At 46.7% G+C, this 26,045-nt stretch overlaps 1 protein-coding gene across 1 annotated transcript in view; it reads right to left on the bottom strand.

Moving 5' to 3' along the window:
* ZFYVE27 (zinc finger FYVE-type containing 27) overlaps positions 1–26,045 on the bottom strand; it is a 102,104-nt gene that overhangs the window by 27,848 nt on the left and 48,211 nt on the right. The window lies entirely within an intron of this gene.

Raw genomic sequence — 26,045 nt, 5'->3', positions numbered from 1 at the left:
TTCTACTATAATGACCTGTTAAAGTCAGGAAGTAAGCTGCAAAATCCACATGAATTGAAGATCAGACATGAGGCTTCAGATACATTTCTCACTGTGGCGGACTCAAACAGTGTTCACACTCCTCTGTTGTCAGGGGTACTCTGGGGGAGAAGTTGGAGGCTCACAGCAACCTGTGAGCCAGTTCATCAGCAGGGAGGCTTTATCCTCAGGGCAGCCAACTGGGGCAGGTCAGAAGGGATACCTCCAGATCTGCAAGACAGGGACTTCCCTGGTGGTCCAGTGGGTAAGAGTCCGTGCTCCCGATGCAGGGGGCCCGGGTTCAGTCCCTGGTCAGGGAACTAGATCCCACATGCATGCCACAACCAAGAACCGGTACAGCCCTAATTAATTAATTAATTAAAATTAAATTAAGAAAAAACATTAATAGATCTGCAAGACAAAGGAGTCCAAATTCATGGCCAGAAAAAAGCCACAGGCCTGGAGACCAATTCAGGATCTGTGTGAAGGGGGAAATCTGGGCTCAGGGGAAGAGCCGAGCCCTGAAATCCAGACCATGGAGAACAAAGGCACAGCACAAGCAAAAAGAAATAGAAGCATCCCTGAAGAAAGAGCTGCTTTGCCGGCAAGTTTCTTCTTCATCCCCACCTGCGGCAGGGGAGCCCAGACCTGCAGAGGGAGGAAAGCGCTTTGGCTGGTTAAGAACTGGTGGCAGGAGTGTGGCTGCAACCAGGGTTCTGACAGTGACTCATGCCTCAGGAATAGTCATCACAATGGCTTTCACTTGGGGGCCTGCCGTGGGCCACACACAGTGCTAAGTGTCTTTTCAAATCCTCACAAAACCCCATGATTTAGGCCCTATTATCATCCCCACTTAAGAGCTGAGAAACTGAGGCCGAGAGAGGTAAAGTCACTCTTGGTCTCTAAAGTCTCCCTGCTGGTGAGCCGTAGAGGCAGGTTTCAAAGCCCAAGTTCGGACTCACCTCTGTAATCTCAAGTCTACCCACTCGCCACCTTCCCGCCTCCTTCTCCATGAACTCTTCCCAAACCTGGCAGTTCCCACCAATCCTGTCCTTCTTTCCCACATTGCAGTGCCTGTAACAGCCTGCTTGGTGCTCAGTTACTTATTGCTGCCATACGGTGACCAAACGTTCCCTGAGTGTGCTCCCTGCCCTGTCCCCCCAGTAGCCCTGTAAGCTCTTTAGGGACCATAACAACTAGGAATGCTGCTAGCTGCAAGTAACAGAATGCCCAGCTAAAGTAGCTCCCATAATAAGGTCACTTATTATCTCATACAAGAGTTAGCCTGGAGGCAAGCGTCTTCCAGATCATGTTAATTTAGTGGCTGGACAAAAACAGGGCTTTGGGTCAGCTTCCCTGGTATTCTCTTTTTTTTTTTTTTTTTAAGATTTATTTATTTATTTATTTTGGTTTTGGCTGTGTTGGGTCTTCATTGCTGTGCATGCGCTTTCTGTAGTTGCGAGCAGGGGCCGCTCTTCATTGCTGTGTGCAGGCTTCTCATTGTGGTGGCTTCTCTTGTTGCAGAGCGTGGGCTCTAGGTGTGCAGGCTTCAGTAGTTGTGGCACGTGGGCTCAGGAGTTGTGGCTCGCGGGCTCTAGAGTGCAGGCTCCGTAGTTGTGGCGCACGGGCTTAGTTGCTCCGCGGCATGTGGGATCTTCCCAGAACAGGGCTCGAACCTGTGTCCCCTGCATTGGCAGGCAGATTCTTAACCACTGTGCCACCAGGGAAGCCCCTCCCTTTTTTTTAGCTGCATTGGGCCTTCATTGCTGCGTGCGGGCTTTCTCTAGTTGCGGCGAGTGAGGGCTACTCTTTGTTGCCGTGCACAGGCTTCTCATTGCGGTGGCTTGTCTTGTTGTGGAGCATGGGCTCTAGACGCGCAGGCTTCAGTAGTTGCAGCAGTCGGGCTCAGTAGTTGTGGCTCGCGGCTTAGTTGCTCCACAGCATGTGGGATCTTCCCAGACCAGGGTTCGAACCCGTGTCCCCTGAATTGGCAGGCAGACTCTTAACCACTGCACCCCCAGGGAAGTCCCCCTGGTATTCTCTTGACTTTATCCACATGGTCATAAGAGGCCTGCAACAGTGACAAGCAGTCCATGCTCACACCATATCATCCAAAGACAGGAAGTGACCCTTGCATCCCTTGTCTGGAGAGCCATTAAAATGTTCCCTGGTGCTCCCCCGTGATATTGTGATTTACAGCAAAAAATATATATTTGGTCTTCATCCCTGTTCCTGGCACAGAGCTCATTATACCCTCAGAATTTCCTAAGTGATAAGAGCCATAAGGTGAAAAGAGAATCTTTTGTTATTCATAACAAGGTCCTTTCAACCACACCTGAATTTATGTGAATTTTTGGAAAACCCCTAGATCAGCAACCACAGGATGGGGGCTGGTTGCCAAGGGGAAGCAATTATGTGATTAGAGATGTGGAACTTTCAGTCCCCGCACTCAGCCTCCTGGGAGGGGAGAGGAGCTGGGGACTGAGTTCAATCGCCAGTGGCTGATGGTTTAATCAATCACGTCTATGTGATGAGGCCTCCATTTAAAAATGTCCTAACTGAAGGGGCTCAGAGAACTTCTAGGTGGTGAACATGTAGAGGTGCTGGGAGGGTGGCACACCCAGAGGGCGTCCCTTCCCCGACACCTCGCCCTATGCTTCTCTTCCACCTGGCTGTTCTTGAGTTGTATCCTTTTATATTAAACTGGTGATCTCATAAGTAAACTTTTCCTGAGTTCTGTGAGCCATTCTAGGCAATTAATTGAACTCAAGGAGAGAGTCATGGGAACCTGCAACTTATAGAGAGTGAGTTAGAAGCACAGGTAACAACCTGGACTTGCAGTTGGTGTCCGAAGTTGGGGTTGGGAGGAGAGGGACACTCTCATGGGACTGAGCCCTTAACCTGTGGAATCTGACGCTAACTCCAGGTAGATAGTATCAGAACTGAACTGAATTGGACAACACCCAGCTGGTGTCACAGAATTGCTTGGTGTAGGAAAAGCCCTCACATATTGGGTGACCAGAAGCATCAGAAGTGAAGTATTAAGAGCAGAGAGTTTCTCCCTTTACATCCCCCCACACACGCTTCTCCTGATGTCTCATTGGCCAGCATTGTATCCCACACCCAGACCTAAGACAACCGCTAGCAAGAAGACTGGAATGATCATGACTGCTTTAGACCTGGCCTCGAGTGCACCTGGGGGGCCCACACACACACCTTGACAGTGTCTGACATAACTGTGGTCTGGAGCTCTCCTCACTTTTAAAACCTCTCTGGGTGATGCTAACATTCTGTCAGGGGTAAGAATGGCTGGTTTGGGCTTATTAACATTTGGCCTTTGGGGCTGGGGAAGGGGTCATGAAGCACATGGCCACCCAGTACCTGAACCAAATCTGAGTCAGGCTGCAAGGAAGGGGTTTGACTGTGAGTAAACAGCCGTAGGTCTGACACAGGGGCCTCTCCTTCTAGGCACGTGATAGGTGCTCTGGGTGTATTGAACAGTATTGGTCACTCCCAGAGATGGTTTGAAATACCCTCCTCCACCCAACAGTAGCAATTTCAGTTATCTTATAGTTATTTCAAGTTTGGAAAAGTATTTCCTTTGACATAATATATATTTGTCCATAAATATATAAGTGTATATAAAATATATATAATACATAATGTTGTATAACGTGTGAGCAGTGTCAAGCTCTAAGAATAATTTCAATAATTATATTAACCAGCGTTTCTCTGGGCGGCTTCCTAAGTGCCCATCATCCCCTGTGTTAAGCAGCGGAGGTTCTGATACAGGCATGACGATTGTGTGGGAAGGCAGACTTGGGCATAATGATGAAGAGTGCAGGCTCTCGGGTCATAGCGCAGCTCTACCGCTTGCTGCTGTGTGATTTAGGCAGATCCCTCCATTTCCCCACCTGTAAAATGGGGATCGTAATAGAGCTCTGGTTTTTGGTGTTCTAGTTGCCCTTGGGTTCAAATCCTAGTTCTGGCACAAACTAGTCATGTAACCTTAGGAAAGTTCCTTGGCCTCTTTGGGCCTATATTTCCTCACCTGTGAAATGGGGATAATAAAGGCAAACTTATCAGGATGTTGGGAAGAGAAAATGAGAATACGGAGAAAGTTCAGAGCACAGAGTCATCATTCAAGAGAGCACGCAGGAGAGCAGCGTGTCTAGAGATCACAATAAAGACTGGTCCAAGGGACTTCCCTGGTGGCGCAGTGGATAAGACTCTGTGCTCCCAATGCAGGGGGCCCAGGTTTGATCCCTGGTCAGGGAACTAGATCCCACATGCTGCAACTAAGAGTTGGAATGCCACAACTAAGGAGCTGGCGAGCCGCAACTAAGGAGACCGCCTGTAGCAACTAAGACCCCATACAACCAAATAAATAAATAAATAAATAAGAAAGACTGGTCCAAAACACCAAGGATCTTGACATGACAGCAGCCTTCAGATGTCTGAAGAGAGGCATCTGGGAGAAGCATTCAGCTTGCTTGGTGTGATCCAGAGGGTGGAAATCCCAGAGAGGGAGATGCAGCTTTAAGGAAGAAAGATTCACCCTCTCCACCAGGAACAGCAGCCTCGAGGGTAGTAACTCAGGAGACCCGGCAGTGCCAGGCAGAGGCCAGCTGAGCCAAGGTCCCACTGTCTCTGGGTGCTAAATGCATGAAATCCAATCAAGGAAACCTAGCCCCAGCTCCCCAAAATGTTAAGGAGCATTTCTCTTACATGCATAAGAACAACTTGGGGGGGCATGTCCAAAAAGCTGACCGAGACCCCACCCTGGAGATTCCAGTTCAGTAGATCTGAGGAGATTCTGCATTCCAGCAGGATGATGCAGGCTCCAAGGACCAAACTTGAGGACACCTGGCCCAAACTTCCACCTGCTGCTGTCTCAGAGCCCCAAGGTGGGGCTAAGCCCACAGTTAAAATCACTGTATCCAAAGGAGAACTTTATGCTGAGAAAGATAGGCACAGAGAACCTGGCGCCTTGACAGTACTCAGAGAGAAAACAAAACAGGTGCTAATGCATTCTGGTCCTAAATCAGGAGGGTGGCACACAGGCGCCTAGGGAGGAGAGAAGTTATTCAATGTGATCGCTAGAAAGGTCAGGGATAAGATAGCATATCAGGGTGCACTCCGAAAGGCACCCACCCAGCCAGCCCTTGGCTGGAGACTTGGGGGAGAACATGACCACGGAAGAGTGGAAGGGAAGAGTGGCAGGACCCAACTGTAGGGGGCGCCACTCATCTTGAAGTCCCTGTGAAAGGCTCCCCTAGAGTTGCTCGCTGCTGGGGACCCTGAAAATGAGGCTACAAATGCAGAGTCTACACCCTGTGGCACAGCACTCAAAGTCCCTCAGTGGCCCCAGCCTAGCCTACAGGTACCTTTTCCTCTGAGTGGCTCCTCCTGGAGCTGATTTATTTGCAAAAAACGGGGAATTCTGTTCCCCAGTTCTGTTCCGCTGTGTGCTCCGGCGAATCCCACTCAGCATTCAAGACCCCAGCCAATATCTCTTCTCATGTGAAGCCTTTCCCAGCGACCTGGACACACAGGCACACAGCAATCTTTCCTCCCACCTCTGGGCCCCCCATCACCATGCTGCACTCTAGAGCAGAACTGAATACATGCCCATATAGCCTCATGAGGGCAGGGAGCTTTGTCTGTTTTGCTCACTGGTTTGTCCCCAGCGCCTAGGACAGTAGCCAGCATGTAAGAGATGCAGTGTAAACATTTGTTGAATGAATGAATGAACTTTGCAAGACAGAAGCTGCCAGCCACTTCCACCAAGTGAACCAGCAAATCGCCCCTGGACCAATATTCTCAGTGGAGGGCAGAGTCCCAGGAGACCCTCTTGCTTATGCAACGCTGAGGCAAGTAGACATTCATTGCCCAGAACTTCCCACAACCGGCCAAAGACCACTGCTCCCAATCTCCTTTGGTATGCAGAAGTGAGTACTGAGGAACAGGGGGCTAAATTTGCAAAGGGCCACAAAAGTCTCCGGCGCAAGCCCTGCACCCTCAAAGAGGGATGTTGTGGGAAGCTCTCCGGTGAAGAGGTTTGATGTTGGCTGAGAGCAACTTGCTCTCAGTGAAGAGGTTTGATGTTGGCTGAGAGCGAACTTGCTAGAAAACACACCACGGTCTCCAAAGGGTGGGGGCCTGTGCATGCCCTGCGTCTACTCCTAATGCTGGGCTCTGACGTCAAAAAAGGGGCACAGCTTGGGGCTGAAGCTGACTCCTTCTTAGGACCCAGCCCCTCGGGCACTGAGTGAACATGAACTGAAAGAATTAAAACTTCGGGAGCTCAAGAATGAGCAGCCCCAAACTCCCCGAGAGCCAGGCCACAGCATCCCTGAGCAATCAGGTGAGGAAGTGCAGGACCATCCGGGACTGGGGCCGACAGTTAAAACCCTGAAAGCTGGGGCCCATGAGTGGACAGGTCACCCTCTCCAGACGTCTTCCCATGTAGCACTTCAAGGCTCGACCGAACGCATTGGACTGAGTAAGCACCATGGAATCTTGGATATTTTAGGAGGCCTCACTAGGGACACACCAGCAAATGGATTTTTTTCCATGATTAATTGGAAAAATAAGAGCCGTGATTGCATTTTGGAAAGCTGGTAATTTAGCACCCATTCAAACCATTGTTTTAAATTATTTACGTACACAACACGTATTTGGTGAAGATGAGGAGAAACTGATTCTCTCTTATAAAACTTGAATATCTTTCTTTAGGTTCAAAATAATGGATTTATTGCATGCATTTATTATAGGCAATTTTCTAAACCAGACAGCTTCCTGGGAAGCATAGACACCATTTAAAATTTGGATGCTAAAATAAATCACTTGTTCCTGATAAACAGCACTGCGCTGGCATTAATCAGCTTCAGGGTCACAACTGACTGCAGCTGGTAACTGCAGTGACCTGCAGAGGGCGGAACTCGGAGCGGTGGGATGATTTACTGTATGTACAATCAGCACATACTCTTGGGAAAGGAAAAAAACAAACTGCAGAAGTAGGTCAGCAGGGGTGAGGGGGAATTTGGTTTTGTTTTGCTTTTTTATTTCCACTGAGCACATCTCTTCAGTCTGAGCCAAACCAGTTAATTTAGGCCAGGGGTCGGCAAACTTCTTCTGTAAAGGGCCAGACAGTAAATATTTTAGGCTATGCAAGCCAAGAGGCAAAATTGAACAACTGTCAGCTAAAGGGCTACATGGTCTTTTTTCACATTTATATTTAAAACTGTGAAACCTATTCTTAGCTCTCTTAACTCTTATATAAGACCAGGTGGCGGGCTGGATTTGGTCTGTGGGCCATCATTTGCCAAGTCCTGATTTAAGTTCCCAGGCCCTAGATGTCTGTCTTACAAAAGTGATGCTTTGGTTCCTTTACTGGCAATTTCATAGCTGATAACCCCTCAGAACAATTCTAAATAAAATAATGATACTACCTGATGTTTGCAGAGCACTCTACAACTTCTTCCCCATCTTTGTAAATGACACCATCACCAGGAGTCATTCTTAATTCTATCCCTGCCCTTCCTTCCTACTATCAGCAAGTTCTGATGGTCTGGCTCCAAAACATATCTCAAAACCAACCACTGGACTCCAAGAGATACTTGCACACCCGTGTGTGTTGCAGCATTCTTCACAATAGACAAAAGGTGGAAATGACCCAGATACCCACCAACAGATGAATGAATGAACAAAATGCATAATATCCATAGGATGGAATATTATTTAACTGTAAAAAGGAATGAAGTTCTAATACAAGCTACAATGTGGATGAGCCTTGAAGACATTATGCTAACTGAAATAAGCCAGATGCAAAACGACCACTAATATATGATTCTACTTATATGAATTATCCGAGAACAGTCAAATACATAGAAACAGAAAGTAAAATAGAGGTTACCAGAGACTGGGACAGGGGGAGGAATGGGGAGTTATTATTTAATGGGTACAGAGTCTCTGTTTGAAATGATGAGAATTTTCTGGAAGTGGATGGTGGTGATGGTTGCATAACATCGGGAATGTATATAATACCACTGAGTTGTACACTTAAAAATGGTTAAAATAATAAAATTTAAGTGTATTTTACCACAATTTTCTAAATTAAAAAAAATGTAAACACCCACCAGAGTCATATCCCTGCCACCACCTTAACCCAAGTGACCATGATTTTTGGCTTCTTAACTAGCCTCCCAGTGTCCCCTCTTGTCCCCTACAGGGCATTCTCCACAGAACCACAGAAATCAAGTAACTACTCTCTTACTTAAAACTCTCCAGTGGGGCTTCCCTGGTGGTGCTGTGGTTAAGAATCCACCTGCTAATACAGGAGACACGCGTTCGAGCCCTGGTCCGGGAAGATCCCACATGCCGCGGAGCAACTAAGCCCGTGCACCACAACTACTGAGCCTGCGCTCGAGAGCCCGTGCGCCACAGCTACTGAGCCCACATGTCACAGCTACTGAAGCCCACGCGCCCTAGAGCCCGTGCTCCGCAACAAGAGAAGCCACTGCACTGAGAAGCCCGCGCACCACAACAAAGAGTAGCCCCCCACTCGCCGCAACTAGAGAAAGCCTGTGCGCAGCAATGAAGACCCAACACAGCCATAAATAAATAAATAAATAAATAAATAAATAAATTTTAAAGATCTCCAGTGGTGTCTACCCATATGCTCCTGGAAGTGTGGGCGACAGACCAGCCACATCAGCATCTCTGGAGAGCTCGTTTGAGATGCAGAACCTCAGGCCCAGCCCAGACCATCCTATGCCCGTGTGTGACAGAGAAGCACCTGTGCAGCAGACCACGCCCCCACCTCAAGCCCCAGCTCTCCTTCCTGCCTCCAGTCTTGGGTCGGAGAAACTCATTCCTATACCAGACTCCTTGTCTAGTCTCCCTTGCAGCTAAGAACCATTCTGATTAGTCAGAAGTAAGCAAAATCATGGGACTTCCCTGGCGGTCCTGTGGTTAGGACTTAGCCTTCCAGTGTAAGGGGTGCGGGTTTCGATCCCTCATTGGGGAGCTAAGATCCCACGTGCCCAGTAGCCAAAAAGCCAAAACATAAAAAAAAAAACCAGAAGCAATATTGTAACAAATTCAATAAAGACTAAAAAAAAAAAAAAAAAAGGCCCACATTAAAAGAAAAGAAGTAGTAAGCAGAATCTGCCTTCTATGTAGATGTGATGCCTGGAGTGGCCGCAGCCACTTACAACCAGTGGGGACAGGTTGAAGAGTGGCAGAATGTCAGCCCAACATCATCAAGCCATTGAACTGTATCAACAGCCAGCTGGGTTCCCATTACCGTGAGAGTAAAATCCAAGCTCCCTGCCAGTGCCCACAGGGCTCCCACAGCCAGCCTCTGCCTGACCCCTGGCTCCCCTCACACTGCTCCCCCCTCCACTTACGGCGCTCCAGCCACCAGCCAGAACTTCCTCGCTACCCCTCATGGGTGACATTTTTTTTTTGCACCCCATGTAGGGCTGGTGGAAAATGGGGTTTAACCAGTGCTATTGCCATAGAAGGGTTGAACTGCTATGTGGTTTTTGAAACCACGTGCATAAATCATTTTGATAAAAGTTAATTTCTAAAAGGTGAAAACAAATTCACTGCCCAGGAACATCATTTTACAGCATCTTCTCTTTTCATTCCATGACTGGCTTACATTTGTACTCTAGTAGGGTTGTTTTTTATTTTATTTTTTTCTCTTTTCCAAAAAGCAGGCATGGAAATGGTACTTTTTAAATTTTTTTATTAATTATCCATTTTATACATATTAGTGTATACATGTCAATCTCAAGCTCCCAATTCATCTCACCACCACCACCGCTTTCCCCCCTTGGTGTCCATACGTTTGTTCTCTACATCCGTGTCTCTATTTCTTCCTTGCAAACTGTTTCATCTGTACCATTTTTCTAGATTCCACATATACGTGTTAATATACGATGTTTGTTTTTCTCTTTCTGACTTACTTCACTCTGTATGACAGTCTCTAGGTCCACCCACATCTCTGCAAATGACCCAATTTCGTTCCTTTTTATGGCTGAGTAATATTCCATTATATATATGTACCACATCTTATTTATCCATTTGTCTGTCAATGGGCATTTAGGTTGCTTCCATGACGTAGCTATTGTAAATAGTGCTGCAATGAACATTGGGCTGCATGTGTCTTTTTGAATTATGGTTTTCTCAGGGTATATGCCCAGTAGTGGGATTGCTGTGTCACATGGTAATTCTATTTTTAGTTTTTTAAGGAAACTCCAACTGTTCTCCATAGTGGCTGTATCAATTTACATTCCCACCAACAGTGCAAGAGGGTTCCCTTTTCTCCACACCCTCAGCTTTTGCTGTTTGTAGATTTTCTGATGATGCCCATTCTAACTGGTGTGAGGTAATACCTCATTGTAGTTTTGATTTGCATTTCTCTAATAATTACTGATGTTGAGCATCTTTTCCTGTGCTTCTTGGCCATCTGTATGTCTTCTTTGGAGAAGTGTCTATTAAGGTCTTCTGCCCACTTTTTGGATTGGGTTGTTTGTTTTTTTAATATTGAGCTGCATGAGCTGTTTATATATTTTGGAGATTAATCCTGAGTCCGTTTATTTGTTTGCAAATATTTTCTCCCATTCTGAGGTTTGTCTTTTCGTCTTGTTTGTAGTCTCCTTTGCTGTGCAAAAGCTTTTAAGTTTCAGTAGGTCCCATTTGTTTATTTTTGTTTTTATTTCCATTACTCTAGGAGGTGGATCAAGAAAGATCTTGCTGTGATTTACGTCAAAGAGTGTTCTTCCTGTTTTCCTCTAAGAGTTTTATAGTGTCCAGTCTTACATTTAGGTCTCTAATCCATTTTGAGTTTATTTTTATGTATGGTGTTAGGGAGTGTTCTAATTTCATTCTTTTACATGTAGCTGTCCAGTTTTCCCAGCACCACTTATTGAAGAGACTGTCTTTTCTCCATTGTATATCCTTGCCTCCTTTGTTATAGATTAGTTGACCATAGGTGCGTGGGTTTGTCTCTGGGTTTTCTATCTTGTTCCATTGATCTATGTTTCTGTTTTTGTGCCAGTACCATATTGTCTTGATTACTGTAGCTTTGTAGTATAGTTTGAAGTCAGGGAGTCTGATTCCTCCAGCTCCTTTTTTTCCCCTCAAGATTCCTTTGGCTATTCACGGTCTTTTGTGTCTCCATACAAATTTTAAGATTTTTTTGTTCTAGTTCTGTAAAAAATGCCATTGGTAATTTGATAGGGATAGCATTGAATCTGTAGATTGCTTTTTGTAGTATAGTCATTTTCACAATATTGATTCTTCCAATCCAAGAACATGGTATATCTCTCCATCTGTTGGCATCATCTTTAATTTCTTTCATCCGTGTCTTATAGTTTTCTGAGTACAGGTCTTTTACCTCCTTAGGTAGGTTTATTCCTAGGTATTTTATTATTTTTGTTGCAGTGGTGAACAGGATTGTTCCCTTAATTTCTCTTTCTGATCTTTCGTTGTTAGTTATAGGAATGCAAGAAATTTCTGTGCATTAATTTTGTACCCTGCAACTTTACCAAATTCATTGATTAGCTCTAGCAGTTTTCTGGTGGGATCTTTAGGATTCTCTATGTATAATATCATGTCGTCTGCAAACAGTGACAGTTTTACTTCTTTTCTAATTTGTATTCCTTTTATTTCTTTTTCTTCTCTGATTGCCGTGGCCAGGACTTCCAAAACTATGTTGAATAATAGTGATGAGAGCGGACATCCTTGTCTTATTCCTGATCTTAGAGGAAATGCTTTCAGTTTTTCACCATTGAGAATGATGTTTGCTGTGGGTTTGTCATATATGGCCTTTATTATGTTGAGGTAGCTTCCCTCTATGCCCATTTTCTGGAGAATTTTTACCATAAATGGGTGTTGAATTTTGTCAAAAACTTTTTCGGCATCTATTGCATATATTGAAGAATCCTTGCATCCCTGGGATAAATCCCACTTGACCATGGTGTATGATCCTTTTAATGTGTTCTTGGATTCCATTTGCTAATATTTTGTTGAGGATTTTTGCATCTATATTCATCAGTGATATTGGTCTGTAATTTTCTTTTTTTGTAGTGTTTTTGTCTGGTTTTGGTATCAGGGTGATGTGGACTCGTAGAATGAGTTTGGGAGTGTTCCTTTCTCTGCAATTTTTTGGAAGGGTTTGAGAGGAACAGGTGTTAGCTCTTTTCTAAATGTTTGATAGAATTCACCTGTGAAGCCATCTGGTCCTGGACTTTTGTTTGTTGGAAGATCTTTAATCACAGTTTCAATTTCATTACTTGTGATTGGTCTGTTCATATTTTCTATTTCTTCCTGGTTCAGTCTTGGATGGTTATACCTTTCTAAAAATTTGTCCCTTTCTTCCAGGTTGTCCATTTTATTGGCATAGAGTTGCTGTAGTAGTCTCTTATGATATATTTCTGCGGTGTCCATTGTAACTTCTCCTTTTTCATTTCTAATTTTATTGCTTTGAGTCCTCTCCCTCTTTCTCTTGATGAGTCTAGCTAAAGGTTTATCAATTTTGTTTATCTTCTCCAAGAACCAGCTTTTAGTTTTATTGATCTTTGCTATTGTTTTCTTTGTTTCTATTTCATTTATTTCTGCTCTGTTCTTTATGATTTCTTTCCTCCTAACTTTGGGTTTTGTTTGTTCTTCTTTCTCTAGTTCCTTTAGGTGTAAGGTTAGATTGTTTATTTGAGATTTTTCTTGTTTCTTGAGGTAGGATTATATTGCTATAAACTTCCCCCTTAGAACTGTTTTTGCTGCAACCCATAGATTTTGGATCATCATGTTTTCATTGTCATTTGTCTCTAGGTATTTTTTGGTTTCCTCTTTGATTTCTTCAGTGATCTCTGGTTATTTAGTAATGTATTGTTTAATAACATTCTTTACATGGTTGGTGATTTACATCAACGGACTCCAACTCCAAGTGTCACCTGTTCAGATGGCCCCTCTCTACCAACACATCTGAAGTAGAGTGAATCCCATCACCTGTCTTAAAATTCATGGCACCGAGAACTATGAGAAATCAGCATACTTGTTCATTCATTGACTGGTTTGTTATGTCTCCCTACCCCACCCCCATTTTAGAGTTTAGATCCCACGAGGGGAACCAAGGCAGGACCTCGTCTGTTCTGCTTACTGTTGTATCTCTGGTCCCTAGAAGGGTGCCCAGCACCAGATTGGGGCTCAATAAATCATCGCTGATTGAATAATGAGTGAACTTACGAATATTTGTCACATCCCTCATTCAATTAGTTCTAACCACTACCCTGTGACATAATCAGTATAAAAGTATCTAAAACCATTTTGCTGATGAGCAAATGGAAATCCAGAGAGACAAAGTGTTTCCCAGCTAATAAGTGGCATCTTCGTCCAGTGTGTAACCCATCAAGTTGACACAACGGAAAGCAGTTCAAGCCTCTGCTTTACCTCCTACATGACCTTGAACTAGTCACTTAGGCCTTCACAGTGCAGTTTCCTCTTTGAAAACAAAACTGACAGTACTTTCCTCATAAGACTAGAGGATTAAAGGAGACAGTCAGAGATAGCACATGGCACGATGCCTGGCACATAGGAAGCACTAAAAACACTAAAGCACTAAAAATAGTTATTCTCCTTGCTAGTGCATATTCATTATTCATGGACCTCTATAACAATAGTGCCGTAGTTATTATGTTAGCTCAGGGATACTGAATGCCACACCCAGGACCGCGCTCGCGTGGGTCCTGACCTCACACCCACACATCTGCCTCAAGCCCCGTGGCCCCCAGCACAGTCCTCACGCCCCTCTCCACACCTCAGGGCCGCTGAACAGAGGGTAGGCAGGATGGCGAGCTGTAGAGCAGGGGAGAGGTGCTCCGAGCGGTGGCTCTGTTGGCCTCCTGTGTGCTTTCAGGACCCAGCCCTGCCTGCCCCCCTCCAAGACCCACTCCATTCATCCGCACCTTCCCTAGCAACAAGCAACTCGGGTCCTGAGTTGCTGGCTAACTCAAGGGAGCCCTTCGTGGGCCCCTCTACACCTCCCTGCCTGTGGCCTGGGCAGTTCCAACTCCCAGCACAGGTTCTGAGATGAGGCTGAAGGCAGTGCTCTAAGGCTGCATGCAAGCCTGCGTCTGCATCTCTGTCTGCACGGAAGCAGGTGGCTCTCTGAGCTCCAGAACTGTGCTGGGCACAGCCGAGGGCAGCTGGGGGCTCAGTGGAGCCCAGCTTGGCTCTGCTTGCTGTGTGGCCTCAGCTGGTCCACTCCCCACTCCCTCTGGGGAGCATGTCTCTTCACCACGGGGTGATGGAGCACATGAAGTTTGGCTGACTCTGGAACCTCAGGCAAGTTGCTTAAAACCTGGAAGCCATATTGTGTGCATCAGAATCTCCTGGCCAGGAATTAAGAGAGAGGTGGGGCTCCAACCAGAAGAGCAGGGACTACCACTTACTGAGTACCTAGCGTATGCCAGGCACTCTTCTCCATGTTCTACCCATATTGTCTTATTTAAGCCTGATGGCAACCTTGTGAGGTACAAACTATTATTATTTCCATTTTGCAGATGAGGGAACAAACAAGAAAAAAAGCTTTCATCCAAAGTCACACAATTTTTTTAATTTATTTTTTATTTACTTATTTTTTGGTCGCACCACACAGCATGCGGGATCTTAGCTCCCCGACCAGGGATTGAACCTGTGCCCCCTGCAGTGGAAGCACAGAGCCCTAACCACCACAACGCCAGGGAAGTCCCCCAAAGTCACACAGTTAAATAAGTGTGGGAACCAGGTTTGAATCTAGGCAGCATGACTCTGGAGCCTCACACGTCCTCCCCTGGCTCCATCAGATCTCACTGGTTTGAGCACCCCATGGTCCACCTAATTGCCACCCCTCACAGGGATCTCGGGCAGGAAAGGGCTGAGAGCCTGTGGTAGAGGAGGCAGCGCCCTTGGGCTTGGATCAGCCCTGCCAGATGTAGCATCTGCAGCCCCAAAGGTCAGACGGGCCCCCCTTATGAGGTCCCGCCAATGGACATGGGAGCCACTAATGAGGCCATCATGACAGACGGAGGCCAGCATGCCAGCTTCCCCGGAGATGGCTCTCCCTCCAGGGGCACGGCAAAGGGCCTTGGGAGGGGCAGTGGGCCCCTGGTGGGACCAGGTGTTCTGGGTTCCTGCCATTCCTTGGAAAGTTCTGTCCTGGCTCCTTCCTTCCTCTGTCCTTTCTCCTCCTCTGACCACCTGGAGGCCAGTGACCTTGGCTCTAGCTGCATAATGATTCCTTTCTCCTCCCAACGCTGGGGAGAACTAAAGAAGCAGACATTTGCATCTTCATCCTCTCCCCTCCACTTGCCCACGTGACACATGAAGTTACTATATCACTTCATAGAAGTGACATCGAATCATAGAATCACAGGCTCTCACAGAATGCCACTCTTAGGACTTTAGAATCGTCTTGTCCAAGGGTTTTCAACAGGGACTAGTATTATTCCCAAGGGGCAGTTAGAAAAGAGCAGGGTTGTTTTGGTGGTCACAATGCCTGGGGGTACTACTGGCACTTAGGCATGGCCCAGAGATGTTAATTGCCCTGTACTGCATTAGAACAGTTCTGCACAGTGAAGAATCACACCACCCAAAATGCCAATAGTGCCCCAACCATCACCACCAATTTTTACAGAAGAGGACACTGAAGTTCAACAAGGAAAAGTGATTCCTTCAAGGTCACTGTGGCAGAAACTGCCAATGGCCTACCAATTTCCCTTTTCCTCGTATTCCTTAAAAAAAGAACCTTACAAACAGCTGAGTGCCACCCAGCTCAGAGATTCCGTGTCCCCACTTCCCCAGCAGCTCTGTGCAAGCTGTATGCCAGGTCCAGTCCAGGGAGTTAAGCGGGTGTGTTGTACGGGACTGCCGCGAAGTCCCCTTGAATGTGTGCCCTTTCCTGCCCTGCCTCCTCCTGCCGCCTGAGAGGCAGCTGAGCAGCACCCTTGTGCCACAAGGCAATGCACTAAGGATGGAGGAGCCGTAGGATGGAAGGTGTCCAAGGTCTGGACGAATGTGGAGTCCACCCCAGCCCTGAACTACCTGCCTTCAGATATCTGATACATGAAAGAGAAATAAATTCTTTTTAAAGCTATTGTTATTTGGGAGATTTTTCTAGTAGTTGCCCCTAAATCGATATAGTCATGTAACTGGTTCAGATGAACATTCATCAAACATTTTTTGAGCATCTAAATGTGTCAAGCAGCAAGTTGGGCATCTTCACAGGCATTATCTTCCGAGGAGGTCTGATTCTTAATCCCATGTTGCAGATAAACATTTTTCTTTTTTAAAAAAAGCAAAGACCTAAAAGAGGAAGTAACTTCCTTACCCATGGCAAAGAATGAGCAAGTGGCAAAGCCAGGACTGAAACCAAAACCTCCTAACGCCTTGACTATTGCTACTTCTACTTGTGGCAAGAGGAAAACTGGGGCAAAGAGAGTAACTACGTGAGGATGGCATCACTCATCCTGCATGACTAGGACAGACGTGTTCTTGGCCAATGTGGGGCTCTTTGTGATGAAAATCAGCCCGGGAAGGCAGCAGAGCCTCCTGTAGTGACTAAGGCAGGGGTTGCTGTTTCTCAAGTAGGAAGGTCACAGTCACTCATTCTTCATGTGAACTCCTGGTCACGGTGGACAAGGTAATTCAGGCCAGTTCTCTACTGAGGACAGTGTAAGGAAGGTGAGCCAGAAAACTGGAAAAACATCTTGAAAACGACAAACCACTGAGGAAGTGCTGGGCTAAGATCTGGGAGAAGACAAGAATCCAGAAAGAGAAACCCAGCCCACAAAGCTGCTCTTGTCCAGAGGACATTTGCTTGCCTGGGAGAAACAGGTACTGTAGCAGGAGCTGGCTCTGAGTGTCCCCTCAGGGCTGGAGGGAAAGAAGTGAAAACCCAGAGCCTGTCACAGGTGGGAACTCTGAAACCCACACCCTGCACAGTAGTGGAACTACACACCCCAGGTGGGGTATGGAGAAGACATAAACCAGCCCTCGCACAGACTTGCACCCTGGTTTCTTTTCTTTTTTTTTTTTTTTGCGGTACACGGGCCTCTCACTGTTGTGGCCTCTCCCGTTGCGGAGCACAGGCTCTGGACGCGCAGGCTCAACGGCCATGGCTCACGGGCCCAGCCGCTCCGCGGCATGTGGGATCCTCCCTGACCGGGGCACGAACCTGTGTCCCCTGCATCGGCAGGCAGACTCTCAACCACTGCGCCACCAGGGAAGCCCGCACCCTGGTTTCTTACCAAGAAATATCCAGCCTTGAAATTGAATTGTGGTGATTCCAGAACAGTAGCACCCCCAAGCATTTATGCAAAGCAAATAAAAATACTTTCTGGATTTTGAATCCAAGTCTTCAAGATAGTATTCCAACATCCATGAGAAAAACCAAGGAAACAACAGACAGTAGAAACAGACCCAAAAGTACAGGAAGTATTGGTATTATCAGATGCAAGCTAAAAACAACTACGCTTACTGTGTTTAAAGAAATTAAAGGCCAAACTTTAAAAATGTGACAGGGAACTGGAAACTATAAAAAGTGATATTGCAGATTTGAAAAGAACCAAATAGAAATTCTGGCTCTGAAAAAAATAGCCCAGAGAGATTAAAGAGAGAAAATACAGAAGTAAAAGGAAGAGACAGAGAAGACAGAGCAAGAAGGCCTATCATACTTCTAATAGAAGTCCTAGAAGAAGGGAGTAAAAAGCATGTGGCAAGGCATTCCTCATGCGAATCTATCCTGTGGGAGTTTTTTATGGTAATGAAGGGATTTTACCCTTCAGTAAGTAGAACACTGGTCACAGCCCTGGGAGAAAATGATCCAAACTTTTCCTCCTTTGTCAAAGCCCTCTCCTAACTTTCAACCAGCAAAATCCTGAGCAGAGGGAGATCCTGTTGACATCGGGCTGAAGACTGAGATGGCAGAGTTTTGCAAGACACAGGAAGAGGTGTGGGGTTGGGACTCTTTCATCTTGAGAGGTGGGGAAGAGTATCCATAAGAACCAGGTGGGGACACCAAGACAGGGAGGGTGTAGAGAGACCTGGGGGAGGAGCCTGGGGAAGCCTGGGGAAACAGAGGTAAGACCTGAGGGGTTCCCAGGAACCCTTTTGAAGGTTTAAACTGCATTTAACTACCTCTCTCCCCTAAGTGTCTGGTTTCCAGTGGCCCAATCATACTCATCCTCGACCGTGGTCCCATCACCAGGGGTGGTCCTCTCGAGCCAAATCTAAAGCAGCTGCAGGCCACCTCTCCCTCACGCACGGCCCCAGATAGTCCACAGGAAACACGCTCACATCGTTTGCCTCGCCATCTGTGGAAGTGGAGTTGGCTCCCAAAGCACATGGGTTTTTTTGCTCACCCTTTGCTCTGCCTTCTCAAGTTGAAAGCCACAGACTCACCTTTAGATTCCGTTTTTTTTGGGGGGGTGGGGCCACACCATGTGGTTTGCGGGATCTTTGTTCCCTGACCAGGGATCGAACCCAGGCCCCGGCAGTGAAAGCACCAAGTCCTAACCACTGGACCACCTGGGAATTCCCTAGACTCCTTCGATTTATGTCAGATATGACCTCCTGGGCCCCCCCAAACTCCAGGAGACATACATCAAGTATACACCAAGGGGTCTCCTTGAAGCTCACCTTAACAGGTTTGAGGTGAGGGGGAGCCCCTCCCTTTTGGGGTTGGAACCCCAACTGTCCAAGGGGTTGGGACTCATAGCACAGCTTTCTACAAAAAAACTCTCTCAAAATCCCCCATATCTCCAGTTCCTAATCCTCTTTTGCCCTCAGCCATCTCCCTGGTTCCTAACCACAGTGTCTGTCCTACAACTCCCTCTGCGGGGCATCTTGGTCTTCATGCCTCAGGCAAACCTGGAAGAGGAAGAGTCCTGATTTAATGTGTCATTATATGTGTCCCTATAACTAAATGGAAAGTTTTGGAAGGAGATACCATATAATACTAACAATATAATTATCAGAAGCTGGAGCTGTAATTTATGTCTTATTTTACCTTTATGCATATTTCAGATTTTCTAAAATGAACTGTTTCACAGAGAGAAAAAAATTTTCATTTATTCAAAAAAAAAAAAAAAAGGTGTGGTCCCTGGAGCAAACATTGCTGGTTACCCACCCAACCACCACTTCCCCACTCCATCCCCACTAAATAACCCTTCAAGAATGTTTTTATATTAGGTGGCCTGAGCTTCAGAGGAGGCTGGACTCTGCTCTAAGTGATACCTGGCAGTCACATGTGATAATTCTTTTCCCCTTGCCAGCGACTGCCTTAGAAAGGAACACATGACACGAGAGTATAAATAAATTGTGGCGCATTAATGCAAAGGAATATTATTCAGTGAGAAAAAGAAATGAGCTATCAAAGCACAAAAAGACACGGCGGAAACTTAAATGCGTTATCACTAAGTGAAAGAAGCCAATCTGAAAAGACCGTATGATTCCAACTCTGTGACATTCAGGAAAAGCAAAACTATGAAGACAATAAAAAGATCCGCGGTTACCAGGGGTTATGGAAGAGGGAAGAATAAACAGGCAGAGGATTTTAGGTCAAACTATTCTCCTGAATGGTGGATATATTTGTTGTTATACGTTTGTTGTTATACATACAAATGTTGTTATACGTTTGCCCAAACTCATAGAGCTACAACTCCAAGAGTGAACTCTAAGGTAAACTACAGACTTTTGAATAACAATGATGTGTCAATGTAGGTTCATCGATTGTAACAAACAAAATGTACCCACTGTGCTGTGGGATGTCCATAGTGGGGGAGATAGTGCATGTGGGGTGCAGGGGAAGATGGGAGCTCTCTACTTTCTGCTCAAATTTGCTGTGAACCTAAAACTGCTCTAAAAAATAAAGTTTACGGAAAATTAAACGTTTAAAAAGACATGAGAAAAAAAACAGTTCCTTTCCTGCCCGTTAACAAGACCTCACGAGATGTGATGCAGCATCCAATGACACGCTGTGCAGAGATGGAGAACACCAGCTTGTTGGCAGTGGTGGACCAAGGATGGGGCGGGCGTGGCCCACCCCAGTGCAGGCGAAACAGGGGTGCAATGGCAGAGATCTTAAAACCAGTAAAACAATCCCAAAGTCAGTCTCCATTTTGTTATCATCAAGCAGCAGTTTTAAACTATATCAGCGATAAAATATCCTTCCCTCAAAAATCTCTTGTCAGTCTAATTTCTAAAATTAGACAATAAAAAATTAGACCAAAAAAACGTGTATTGGGACTTCCCTGGTGGTGCAGTGGATAAGACTCCGTGCTCCCAATGCAGGGGGCCTGGGTTCGATCCCTAGTCAGGGAACTAGATCCCACAAGCATGCCGCAACTAAGAGTTCACATGCCACAACTAAGGAGCCTGCCTGCCACAACTAAGGTGCCCATGTGCTGCAACTAAGGAGCCTGCCTGCCACAACTAAGACCTGGCGCAACCAAATTAATTAATTTTTTTTAAAAAGTGTGTTAAAGCCCCATGGTTACCGCTGGCCTTTAATACACGTTAACTTCCAATTAGCACATTTTCATTACTTATCCTTTAATAAACATGGTATTCCAGGTGACAGTTAATTCGGAAAGTTCCAATTATCTGGGCAGCATTTGATACATGCAGACTTATCTGCACATGTGGTATTTTTTTTTAATTAATAGACTTTATTATTTAGAGCGGTTTTAGGCTTACAGAAAATTTGAGTGCACAGAGTTTCCCCCATTATTAACATCTTGCATTAGTGTGGTACATTTGTCACAACTGATGAACCAGTGTTGATAGGCTGTTATTAACTAAAATCCACAATTTACATTAGGGTTCACTCTTTGCATTGTACTTTCTATGGATTCGGACAAATATACAATGTATCCACCATTCCACATTATATAAAATACATTAGCTGTCCTAAAAATCCCCTGTGCTCTGCCTATGCATCCCTCCCCAAGGCCCTGGAAACTACTGATCTTTTTTCTGTCACCATAGTTTTTCCTTTTCCAGAACGTCATAAAGTTGGAATCATACAGTAGGTAGCCTCCTCCGATTGGCTCCTTTCCCTTAGCAACATGCATTTAAAGTTCCTCCATGTCTTTTCATGGCTTGATAGCTCATTTCTTCTTCTCGTTGAATAATATTCCATTGTATGCATGTACCACAGTTTATCCATTCACTTGATGAAGGACATCTTGCTTACTTCCTGCCTGTGTGTTTCTGGGATAAGTTCCTAACTGTTCTGATTCATTCAAGCTCATTCAGGTGCAATTTGTGTCCCCAAACCCTATGATATGACACATTCCTGCATTTAAACAGTAAATTCAAAATAGAAAATGATAGCCCACTAGGTTTGAAAACAAAAAACAAACAAACAAAACCCCCAGAACTTGAGTTCCTTCAATTCTGTCATTCTATGGGACCACTGGAGGCTTGTTTTGTGTTTAAAATCAAAAGCTGTGATACAGACTGTGAAGTGAGAAGTAGAATGCTTTTGTTTGGTAAGCACTATTTTTGTTTATATGTGAAATATTTTACTGAATTTAAACAATATCTTTAATATTGAAATTTCTTCTGTGTTTGCTTGTTTTGAAACTAGAGAACAATTTAAGAAAATAATCATTACTGATCATTACATGATTACTAGTCAAAATAATTTCATCATGTTAATAATTCTAAGATGGTCTCCAAGATTCCCACCACCTGGTGTACATGGCCCAAATAATCCCCTCCCCTTGAGTGTGGGTGGAAGCAGTGAATATAATGGAATATTACAGTCAGTTGACTTTGAGCTAATCAAAAGGGATATTATCCTGGGTGGGCCTGACCTAATCAGGTGAGTCCTTTTAAAGCCGGTGACACAGCAGAAACGTCTTTCCTGCTGGCCTTGAAGATGCAGCCTCGATGAATTCCACAGCTACAAGGAAATTAGTTCTGCCAAAAGCCATGTGTGTTTGGAAAAGGCCCCCAGGCCTCAGATGACACCACTCCCAGCTGACACCTTGACTGCAGCTTTGTAAGACCCTGAGCAGAGGACCCAGCTAACCCATACCTGGACTCCTGACCCACAGAGACTGAGATCATAAATGTGTGTAGGTTGTTTTAAGCTGCTAACTTTGTGGACATTTGTTACCGCAACAATAGAAAACTATCACATGAGCCTAAGGCCCCCCGGCTGGCCAGAGGCAGAGCTGGATGAATACATTCCAGTCTGCACGCTGTGAAGGAATCCCTGTTAGTGCTTGGAGATGCCAAAGCAGAGAGGTTAGGTGTCTCAGCCAAGATCACACAGTTGGTAAGTGAAGAAGTCAGGCTAAGCCAGGCCTGTCCAACTGCAGGGCCTCCAAGGCGTGTGCTCCAGGGATGATCCTGCAGGTAGCTGGTAGTCAGGCCCTATGGTGACGTGTGGGGATTTCTGGTGACAACGGGACCCCGAAGCTAGAAAGACCATGTAGAAGAAGTGGTTCCCACTCCAAGATTCCCAGACTGGCTTCACCTCAACCCCACCTGGTCACCTAGCTGAGCAGTGGAGCCAGGCCCCAAGACATTGCCTCTCCCAGCCCTCTGTTTATGTCCTTTATATCATGTTTGCAATTACTCCATTTGCACATCTGCCTGTCCCAGCCTCCCCACTCGAACGTCGGCCCTGTGAGGGTCCACATCTGACATGGGATCCCAGGGCCACCACGGTCCGGGGCACACAGTAGGCACTGAACGGCATTCACTGAACGGATTATGGAGTGAGAAATGATTACTTCTGTTCCTCCTCTGGATCCCTTTCTCTTCCTTTCCCATGGCCCCAACCTGGGCTCTAGTGCTCCAGAGGCGGCTCCCTTCATGGGCAATGAAGTCTTCATCCTTGCCAGTTCCACTCCAAGTCACCCCACTCCACCCCACTGAGGAGCTTCCAGGACTGGAGACCCCCTACGAGGGGGCCTGGAGCCTCCCAGGTTCCCAGACACAGCGCCTGTTCCCTCTGCTGGCAGAAGTGGGCAAGTGCATGGAGGTCCCTCCACACTGGAGAGCTGGAAACACTGGGAAGGTAGGAGTATCCTGGCCTGAGTCCTGCCACAGTGAGGGGACTCCTGCCCTGAGGCCTGCAGCCCTGGAGCACTCGCTGGCCTCAGCCCTACCCACAGGGCTGGCAAAGCAGCAAATGCCTCAGATGCTCTGTATTTGCCAAGCAAGGCCTGGATGGGGGACCCCAGACCAGGAGGGGGGACATTGCTTCCACCAGGAGAGCACATTACTCAGAGGGAAGACAGTCCTCTAGCAGCCCAGCCCTGAGAGCTACCCGGTCCCACCCCATGATAATAACAGCTAGCACAGTACACCTACTACACGCATACCTCATCTATCCTTGCAGGGTGGGTACTACTACTTCACTATATAGACCAGAGGAACAGAGAAGGTGATGGAGTCAAAATCCGAACCCAGGTCAGTGTGGCTCTAAAAGTCCCTGCTTTTTACATGCCCTGTGTAGGTGTGCCTCATATATTATTTCTAATCCTACATCTAAGGAAGCCTTGTTACCCAAGATGGTCACATGTGGCTTCAAAGCCAAGGCTGGCTTGGGTGTGGCTGAAGCTGGGAGGTGCCTGGGATGGGAAATGGCCTCCCAAGACCAGACAGTGCCACGGGTACCTCCTGGCTGGGTGATCTTGGGCAAATCACTTAGCCTCTCTGAACCACTGTATTCTCATCCATAAAAGAAACATAATTCCTGTGGCTGTGGGGATTAGAGATCATGTGTGTCAAGTTCCCAGCACAGAGCACCCAGGCATAGAAAAGCTGGTACTGCATGTGTCTGTCTCTGATATTCCTCCCTTCCCTTGAGCATGGGCTGGCCTTAGTGACTTGCCTCTAACAAATGGGATAAAGGGGGGGTGATGGTGCAACTTCAGAGAGCAGGTGATGAAAAGCACTACGTTTCCTCCATGCTTGCTTCTCGATCACTCGACCCATAGAAGCCAGATGCCACATCATGGAGACACTCAAGCTGGCCATGTGGCTTCCAGCCAGCAGCCCATAGAAGTGAACTTGGAAGCAAGTCCTCCAGCCCAAGTCAAGCCTTCAGATAACGGCAGCCCTGGACAACATCCTAACTGCAACCTCATGAGACATTCTGAGTCAGAACTACCCATCTAAGCAGCTGAATTTCCAACCCACAGAAACTGTGGAGATAATGTTTGCTGTTTTAAGTTTGTCATTTATTAGTTATAAAAATATAACTAATACACTTTATAATCAGCATCCTTGGACCAGCAATTGCTTTAGGGTTGAGCTGCCCCAATCTCCTCCCCATAGCTGTGGTCACAGAGAATCCACATTGAAGAGGGTCCAGGCCCTATGGAGCTGGCCACAAAAGAAAGAATAATCACTAATATTTACTGAGCATCTGCCATCTGTCAGGCATTGAGCTAATAAGCACTTTACATTTATCTTCCTAACAAAAATCCCAGGCGGGAAATACCACCATCCTCTTTTTACAGATGGGAAAACTGAGGTGCCAAAAGGTTGAGTACCCACCCAAGATTACACAAGGCAGTAATCAAACTCCACAATTCCAGCCCCCAGAAGTAGTGAGTGGCCCCCTGAAGGGCACTGTGGCTCTAAGGCCCATTTCCCCTCTCCTGTCCCATCCCTAGCCCCCAGCATCACCACCACTGCCCACTTGCTCTCCTGTGAGGGTGACTAACATGGGGTCTGGGACAAATCCCACCCAGCCTGTTGTCCCTTAGCCAAGGCAGTGCCTCTGCCCTCTTCCTGCGTCAGGTGAGCCCACCCCTCACCTGTCCCAGCACAGGTCACTGAGCACATTCATGGTGAAAGTTCCCTCCAGGTAGTCTAACCCAGCCCCCTCCCATTCATTCAGATGCAGAGACAGGCCCAGAGAGGTGCGGTGGCTTATCTAAAGACAGAGGCGGGGTGGGCACTGAGGCTGGAACCCAGGTCTCCTGGCTCCTCTCAACCCAGCCTGCACCCTGGGGCTGCCTTTCCCAGCATTACCTGCCCCCATACCCAGTGTAGTCTCCACCCACATGCCAGGATACCAGGGATTGGAACTTGAGGCCAAACTTCCCAGCATCCTCCACTACCCCCGCCCCCTGAGGGTAGAAGGGGGCTTATCTCCACCTGTGAGGTGGTGCTGTCCTCACCCCACCCCCACGGTCCCTGCCAGGCAGCCTTGATTAATGGGCTGGTGCTATCTTATCTCCCAGCTGCAGCAGTTAGGGATTAATGGGTGGTGGCCTGGGCCCTGGGAGGACACATCCTGCCCCCAGATCAACCCAAGAGCTCTGCAGGAGGGCGGGGAGCAGGGAGAAAGGGGACTAAGGGGGTTTGTTCTCCAGCTGCCATCTTGCTCACCCACCTGAACTGGCTGAGTCACCACAAAGCACCCAGGACTGGGCCTGGCACTCAATGGGGGCTCAATAAATGGTAGCCACTGTTACATTCTGCTGTTGTTAGTTCCTGGAGTCCTTGGGCCCATGCCTGCCCTTCGGTTAAACTGCCAAAGTCTCCACCACCGCACAGCCCACAGACTAACTAGGAAGTCACCTTCCCCACTCCAGCCTCAGGTGCCCCATCTATAAAATGGGCACAGGTTTGGGGTTTGGAAACAGGGTTGTAGGTCCGACATTATTTTATTGAGTGAACTGGGAGTGGGTTGAGGGATTTATTGATCCAGCTGTGAGGCTTTAGATAATCAATTCGTCCTCAGCCTCAATTTCCTCATCTGTAAAGGGGTATGATAGTATCTGCATTGTTAGCATGAAACAACTTCTGGAAAGCCCTGCCAGGACTGTTCCATGTCATACTGAATGTGGGTTCCCAGATGGGGTCAGACACCAAACTCTGACCAAGGGGTTCATGCTGATGCAAGTTGCTACTGACAGAACCAAGCCCAAATCCAGGCTCAGCTTTGGGAGAGAAAGGCTGTCTAAGCACAGGCCCTCCTGCTAGGACTGAGGAAGGGGGACCAG

This window comes from Lagenorhynchus albirostris, chromosome 16, assembly GCF_949774975.1.
Source record: "Lagenorhynchus albirostris chromosome 16, mLagAlb1.1, whole genome shotgun sequence".
NCBI lineage: Eukaryota > Metazoa > Chordata > Mammalia > Artiodactyla > Delphinidae > Lagenorhynchus > Lagenorhynchus albirostris.
This window is presented reverse-complemented; position numbering and strand designations above follow the sequence as displayed.